The sequence below is a fragment of the Triticum urartu genome, chromosome 3A, assembly GCF_056163025.1.
Source record: "Triticum urartu cultivar PI428250 chromosome 3A, HENAU_Tu73, whole genome shotgun sequence".
Classification (NCBI taxonomy): domain Eukaryota; kingdom Viridiplantae; phylum Streptophyta; class Magnoliopsida; order Poales; family Poaceae; genus Triticum; species Triticum urartu.
The window spans coordinates 737,494,842-737,503,845 of NC_141875.1; positions in this window are offsets into that span (position 1 = coordinate 737,494,842).

The following is a 9,004-nucleotide window of genomic DNA, read 5'->3' on the forward strand; positions in this document are numbered from 1 at the left end:
TCCGCTGTTCACATCTAGTCACCACGCACGCACGAGTCCCTAATTGATCCATCTTCTTGCTGTCTGAAAGGAACCAGCGATCGATCCGTCGTCTCCTGAGTCCGATTCTCGAACAGCTAAAGCGCGGCGGCGGCAACGACCGATCCGTTCCTAGGAAAGTTTGGGCAGTTGCCAGCTCGACGGCCGCACCATACACGCCTATGTGGCTACGCAACTGCGCGCAGTAGCAGGATCCGTCCAGTATGCTTTTAGCCAGCAATCGACACTTCGATACACTGTAATTTTTGTTACTTCTCTCAGATTCTTTGCTGAATAGCAACATACTCCCTGTATCCCATAATATAAAAGTGTTTTTACACATCTTATATTATGGGATGAAGGGAGTATTTTTCAATTATCGCTCCCTCAATTTGAATTCTGCTTCGGTATATCCTTTTGTGTGTTGTTTTTCTTAAATATTTGTACAAGTTCCATCAAGTGTATGTATGAACTTATAGCTAGCATATTAAATCTTACATAAATATATTACTTCAGAGGTGTTTTTCATCTATGAAACTTGTCAAAACGTACTCGCGCAATAGCCTCAATAATGACAGCTTGAGTGATGATGTTATTTGTTACATGGAGAAAAAACATGAAAAAGGTCACCAGTTACATGTCTAGGGGCAGAGAATTTATTAAAGGTAAATTTTTCAAAAACTTAAGCCCTTCTAAGTTCTTTGATTTGGGCAGTATATTATGTTTTTTTTGAAAAGTCAATTCTATTTTTTTATCTTGTCTATCTTGTAGGTTATTGGACCTTGATTTTTGATGATGTGTTTTAGAACTTGGAAATGCAAGACAAAGTTTTCAGTTAATTTTGTTCTTTGTTTTAGTATTATACTAGCAAGGAGCCCGTGCATTTGCAACGGAACCACAATAAAATTAGCTCTGCCATGGCTCAAAGTTTGTTAAATATTTCTAGAGGGAGATTGACGACAGGGCATGGTGGAGGAGCAGCCGACGTGGAGGGCGTATGGAGGGGACGGGAGGATGTTGCAGTGGGTTCTAGAGTCTGGACTCCATCTTCAGGAACCTTCGCCGCCGCTGACAAGAATGCAATGAGATGAACGAGAAAGGAAATGAGGCTGGGATGAGTAGTTCCATATTTTATACAGTGGCAGAGGTGGGTAAATATCTGCTACCGCAAAGCCATGTCTCTATGCACACACATCTCAGCCGTTAGTTCCAGGTAGATCGAAGGGCTCACGTTGTCCAGAGGCAGATACACCATCACCACCAACTGAGATTTTTATAGGAGTAGAAATCAAAAATATTCATGTTATTTTTGTCATAGATCGACTATTGTTATGTCCGAAATTCATGTTAGAAGTTGTTAAACACACCTTTATTCAATACATTGTTGGTTGAAAATTTTATGCCATAGTGAAGTAGTGCATTAGGGTAACATTACACTACTAGGAAAACCTTATACACAGAACTTTAGCAGTAGCGTGGGTCAAAAAAGCACGCTGATGCTAAGTAGCAGTAGCGCGCCTGTGCAAACCGCGCTGCAGATAAAGTTTTAGCAGTAGCGCATCTTGTTCTAAACACGTTACTACTAAAATTCCCACGGCTTAGCCGATAGGCTACACATAGTAGTAGCGACCTATATCAAACCGCGCTACTGCTACTTTCTTTGTAGCAACGCGTTTTAATAAGAACTAGTTGAATTAATAGAACTAGTTAGTAAGAACTTGTTGATATTTTTTTAGTTAAAGCATTTTTTCCCGCATCGACGTGGACGATGCCTATCCCGCATCCTCGTCGTCGAGTCGACGGAGGACGACACCTGTTTGACCAGATGGGCCATGTCTGAGACTGGGCTCCGTCGGGGTGGTACTGGGAGGCGCTACCTACCGGGGGGCGCAGGTTGGTGAGGAGCCAGCCTGTCGTTGACCCGAACCTTCTTTGGTGGCGGTCCAGAGGCTCGAGGACCCCGCAGAGGTGGTGCGTCACCGTGTCAGTGAGGAGGACGCGCACGTCCGTCGCTACTTGTTTGCGTTGGAGCACAGGTTCTCCAATACCTGGCAGGTTCTCCAAGGATCTCACTGGAGCTATGATCCTGTGATGGTTCCTTCTCTGTGGGTGTCCACCGCCTGCGTCGATACCCGTCATGTGCTAGGGTTTTAGTTGTATTAGTGATGTTATATGTATGACACTATTCGGGATGTATTAGTGATAATATTCGACGATGTACGGACGCATGAGATGATTTACTTTTGCTTATTGAATGCATGCTAATTTGAGTCCTATAAGATATTTTGAAATGTATATCTTGTGTTGCTCAAATAAGATATGTGCTTGCCCAAGTGGCCGGTCATGTTTGCAGGTTACACCTCCGAGTGGCCTATGTTTTGCCGGAGTGTTGATTCATTTCCGTTCTGGCAAATTTCAAGCGCTCGATATGTCCTATTTTAGCAAAGGTCATGCCGGATCTTTCCGTGAATTTTGGCATGACTTGTGCCAGAATATGTAGGAAATATCGAGTGCCCTGGATTTGTGTGTTGAGTATCCTGGTAGTTGTCTTCGATCGATTTTCAATTAATGTTTTAACTATGAACATAGGAAATGTCTGACGACGAAAAGGATTTCGGTATTTGCAAATACTGCGAAGACAAGCGCGACCTGTGCGACGAAATCTTCCTAGATGATGATAGGCGCTTCAGCATCAAGCTGGACGAGAATTTCGAAGTGGATACAGTAAGTCACAACGACAAGTATTTTTTCGTAATTAAGCATGGCATTTGCTTCATTTGCTTCAACTTATAATTTAAGCATGACATTAAGCATGACAAGTCTTTTTTTACTATTATACTAGCGTATCCCCTGCCATGCAAGAGTTTTTGTATTGGATAAGATAGGTTTCAGTCGTACTATGGACGAAAAGAAAGTTTACTTGAAGACAGGTTTCAGTCGTACTATGGACGAAAAGAAAGTTTACTTGAAGACCGAGCATGGTTATATTTTCCACGCAAAACTATACAATTCAGACGACTACACCTATTTTGGATGCAAAACATGGCGAACACTATGCAAGACTTATGCATTTGAGCCTGATATGGTTATCACCTTTGATATTCGTCCGGAAGATGATACTGAAGGTAATACCGACATCTGGGTCGATGTGCAGACGCCTCCAGTTATACCATTATGCAAGTTTCTCAACCATATTTATGTCTTTGATATTGTTTATTCAAAAATAGTTGACAACTAATTTGTATTGTCAGCTTATTTCGGTGCAAGCAAACATGTCCAGCGCTTGGTAGACAGGACCTACTACTGTCCCGGGGCTGAACTAAACTGCGAGGAGCTAAGTCATTATGTTTCATGGCTTGAGGATCTTGATACTGTCAAGGCAAATTTTCTTCATGCACTTAAAAATGTTAGTACTGAAAACGTGCGACCAATAGTGTTCGTAATGAACTACGGTCACATCTATTTAGGAAGGATGGTAATATTTTTACTATTTGTCCTCAGTGCATCTTTTCCGTACATTATTTTTGAAGCTAAACTTCATTGCTAAGTATGTTACCATACGATGTTCTTCAACAGGGACTCCCGATGAATGTTGTGCCTTATGGGATCGAGACTAAAGGTACCATGAGTATTATTAGCTTACGACCAAAATATCCTACAGATTACTTTAGTGCATTCAAGATTAGCGACGGATGCTTAATAGTGCAAGACTAGACCAAATGTGTGATGGAGAAGCGCAGAGAAGTACTAGGGGGCAGCAAACAGATGCGTTACCCATGATTAGGAGACAGGTTCATCTGCATGCTCCAACTTGATCAAGGAGGAGAGGTACACATGTTTTATGTTATTTTACCTAAGAGAGAGCAGCAGGAGTGATTAGCTAGCTAGAAATGAGTTTGAGGATGATGATGTGCTACACTATTACTATGATGATAAAATAGCTAGTGTTGGTGGTAATGACTATGTTGATTATTATTAGCTAGTGTTAGTGGTGATTAAATAAATACTGTTGGTGGTAATGACTATGATGATGATTAAATAGCTTGTGCTGGCGGATTAGATTCAAGTGGAGGCAACATGTGGTGCACATCGAAAGTACTACTAGTCCAAACTAGATCAAGTTTGGATTAGTAGTATACTTTTGACATGCACCACATATTGCCTCCACTTGAACCTAATTCACCTTCATTTGACACACTGTTATGGACATAATGATGTAAACCTCATAACTAATATTGTACCTGTTGGGGAACGTAGTAATTTCAAAAAATTTCCCACGCACACGCAAGATCATGGTGATGCAAAGCAACGAGGGGGGGGGGGGGGAGTATGATCTACGTACCTCGTAGATCGACAACGGAAGCGTTTGGTTGATGTAGTCGTACGTCTTCACGGCCCGACCGATCAAGCACCGAAACTACGGCACCTCCGAGTTTTAGCACACGTTCAGCTCGATGACGATCCCCGGACTCCGATCCAGCAAAGTGTCGGGGAAGAGTTCCGTCAGCACGACGGCGTGGTGACGATCTTGATGCACTACTGCTGCAGGGCTTCGCCTAAGCACCGCTACAATATTATCGAGGACTATGGTGGCAGGGGGCGCCGCACACGGCTAATGAATAGATCACGTGGATCAACTTGTGTCCTCTAGGGTGCCTCTGCCTCTGTATATAAAGGACCAAAAGGGGGGGAGGCTGGTCGGCCACATAGGGCGCGCCAGGAGAGTCCTACTCCCTCTGGGAGTAGGATTCCCCCCCCCCCCCAATCCTAGTTGGAATAGGACTTGTGGAGGGGGGAAAAGAGAGAGAGGGGGCCGGCCCCCTCTCCTTGTCCAATTCGGACCAAGGGAGGGGAGGGGCGCGCGGCCCACTATGGGCTGCCTCTTCTCTTTTCCACCAAGGCCCATCATGGCCCATATAGCTCCCGGGGGGTTCCGGTAACCTCCCGGTACTCCGGTAAAATCCCGATTTCACCCGGAACACTTCCGATATCCAAACATAGGCTTCCAATATATCAATATTTATGTCTCGACCATTTCGAGACTCCTCGTCATGTCCGTGATCACATCCGGGACTCCGAACAACCTTCGGCACATCAAAATGCATAAACTCATAATATAACTGTCATTGTAACCTTAAGCGTGCGGACCCTACGGGTTCGAGAACAATGTAGACATGACCGAGACACGTCTCCGGTCAATAACCAATAGCGGGACCTGGATGCCCATATTGGCTCCTACATATTCTACGAAGATCTTTATCGGTCAGACCGCATAACAACATACGTCGTTCCCTTTGTCATCGGTATGTTACTTGCCCGAGATTCGATCGTCGGTATTCCAATACCTAGTTCAATCTCGTTGCCGGCAAGTCTCTTTACTCGTTCTGTAATACATCATCCCGCAACTAACTCATTTAGTTCAATGCTTGCAAGGCTTAAGTGATGTGCATTACCGAGAGGGCCCAGAGATACCTCTCCGACAATCGGAGTGACAAAACCTAATCTCGAAATACGCCAACCCAACATGTACCTTTGGAGACACCTGTAGTACTCCTTTATAATCACCCAGTTACGTTGTGACGTTTGGTAGTACCCAAAGTGTTCCTCCGGTAAACGGGAGTTGCATAATCTCATAGTTATAGGAACATGTATAAGTCATGAAGAAAGCAATAGCAACATACTAAACGATCGGGTGCTAAGCTAATGGAATGGGTCATGTCAATCAGATCATTCTCTTAATGATGTGATCCCGTTAATCAAATAACAACTCTTTTGTCCATGGTTAGGAAACATAACCATCTTTGATTAACAAGCTAGTCAAGTAGAGGCATACTAGTGACACTCTGTTTGTCTATGTATTCACACATGTATTATGTTTCCGGTTAATACAATTCTAGCATGAATAATAAACATTTATCATGATATAAGGAAATAAATAATAACTTTATTATTGCCTCTAGGGCATATTTCCTTCAGTCTCCCACTTGCACTAGAGTCAATAATCTAGATCACATCACCATGTGATTAACATCGATAGTTCACATCATCATGTGATTAACACCCATAGTTCACATCGCCATGTGACCAACACCCAAAGGGTTTACTAGATTCAGTAATCTAGTTCACATCGCTATGTGATTAACACCCAAAGAGTACTAAGGTGTGATCATGTTTTGCTTGTGAGAGAATCTTAGTCAACGGGTCTGCCATATTCAGATCCACATGTATTTTACAAATTTCTATGTCAACAATGCTCTGCATGGAGCTACTCTAGCTAATTGCTCCCACTTTCAATATGTATCTAGACCGAGACTTAGAGTCATCTAGATTAGTGTCAAAACTTGCATCGGCGTAACCCTTTACGATGAACCTTTTTGTCACGTCCATAATCGAGAAACATATCCTTATTTCACTAAGGATAATTCTGACCGCTGTCCAGTGATCTACTCCTAGATCACTATTGTACTCCCTTGCCAAATTAGTGCAGGGTATACAATAGATCTGGTATACAGCATGACATACTTTATAGAACCTATGGCCAAGGCATAGGGAATGACTTTCATTCTCTTTCTATCTTCTGCCGTGGTCGGGCTTTGAGTCTTACTCAACTTCACACCTTGTAATACAAGCAAGAACTCTTTCTTTGACTGCTCCATTTTGAACTACTTCAAAATCTTGTCAAGGTATGTACTCATTGAAAAAACTTATCAAGCGTCTTGATCTATCTCTATAGATCTTGGAGCTCAATATGTAAGCAACTTCACCGAAGTCTTTCTTTGAAAAAACTCCTCTCAAATACTCCTTTATGCTTTACAGAATAATTCTACATTATTTCCGATCAACAATATGTCATTCACATATACTTATCAGAAATGTTGTAGTGCTCCCACTCACTTTCTTGTAAATACAGACTTCACCGCAAGTCTGTATAAAACTATATGCTTTGATCAACTCATCAAAGCGTATATTCCAACTCCGAGATGCTTGCACCAGTCCATAGATGGATTGCTGGAGCTTGCACATTTTGTTAGCACCTTTCGGATTGACAAAACCTTCTGGTTGCATCATATACAACTCTTCTTTAATAAATCCATTAAGGAATGCATTTTTGTTTATCCATTTGCCAGATTTCATAAAATGCGGAAATTACTAACATGATTCGGACAGACTCAAGCATACATACGAGTGAGAAGCTCTCATCGTAGTCAACACCTTGAACTTGTCTAAAACCTTTTGCGACAATTCTAGCTTTGTAGATAGTAACACTACTATCAGCGTCCGTCTTCCTCTTGAAGATCCATTTATTTTCTATGGCTTGCCGATCATCGGGCAAGTCAACCAAAGTCCATACTTTGTTCTCATACATGGATTATATCTCAGATTTCATGGCCTCAAACCATTTCGCGGAATCTGGGCTCATCATCGCTTCCTCATAGTTCGCAAGTTCGTCATGGTCTAGTAACATGACTTCCAGAACAGGATTACCGTACCACTCTGGTGCGGATCTCACTTTGGTTTACCTACGAGATTTGGTAGTAACTTGATCTGAAGTTACATAATCATCATCATTAGCTTCCTCACTAATTGGTGTAGTAGTCACAGGAACAGATTTCTGTGATGAACTACTTTCCAGTAAGGGAGTAGGTACAGTTACCTCATCAAGTTCTACTTTCCTCCCACTCACTTCTTTCGAGAGAAACTCCTTCTCTAGAAAAACTCCGAATTTAGCAACAAAAGTCTTGCCTTCGGATTTGTGATAGAAGGTGTACCCAACAGTCTCCTTTGGGTATCCTATGAAGACATATTTCTCCGATTTGGGTTTGAGCTTATTAGGATGAAACTTTTTCATATAAGCATCACAACCCCAAACTTTAAGAAACGACAACTTTGGTTTCTTGCCAAACCATAGTTCAGATTGTGTCGTCTCAATGGACTTAGATGGTGCCCTATTTAACGTGAATGCAGCTGTCTCTAATGCATAACCCCAAAACGATAGTGGTGGATCGGTAAGAGACATCATAGATCGCACCATATCTTAATAAAGTACGTTTATGATATTCGGACACACCATTACACTATGGTGTTCCAGGTGGCGTGAGTAGTGAAACTATTTCACATTGTTTTAATTGAAGACCAAACTCGTAACTCAAATATTTTACCTCTGCGATCATATCGTAGAAACTTTTATTTTCTTGTCACGATGATTTTCCACTTCACTCTGAAATTCTTTGAACTTTTCAAATGTTTCAGACTTATGTTTCATCAAGCAGATATACCCATATCTGCTCAAATCATATGTGAAGGTCAGAAAATAACGATACCTGCCACGAGCTTCAACACTCATCGGATCGCATACATCAGTATGTATTATTTCCAATAAGTCAGTTGCTCGCTCCATTGTTCCGGAGAACGGAGTCTTTAATCATCTTGCCCATAAGGCATGGTTCGCAAGCACCAAGTGATTCATAATCAAGTGATTCCAAAATCCCATCAGCATGGAGTTTCTTCATGCGCTTTACACCAATATGACCTAAACGGCAGTGCCACAAATAAGTTGCACTATCATTATTAACTTCGCATCTTTTGGTTTCAATATTATGATTATGTGTATCACTACGATCGAGATCCAACGAACTATTTTCATTGGTTGTGTAACCATATAAGGTTTTATTCATGTAAACAGAACAACAATTTATTCTCTTACTTAAATGAATAACCGTATTACAATAAACATGATCAAATCATATTCATGCTTAACGCAAACACCAAATAACACTTATTCAGGTTCAACACTAATCCCGAAAGTATAGGGAGTGTGTGATGATGATCATATCAATCTTGGAACCACTTCCAACACACATCGTCACTTCACCCTTAACTAGTCTCTGTTTATTATGCAACTCCCGTTTCGAGTTACTAATCTTAGCAACTGAACTAGTATCAAATACTGAGGGGTTGCTATAAACACTAGTAAAGTACACATCAA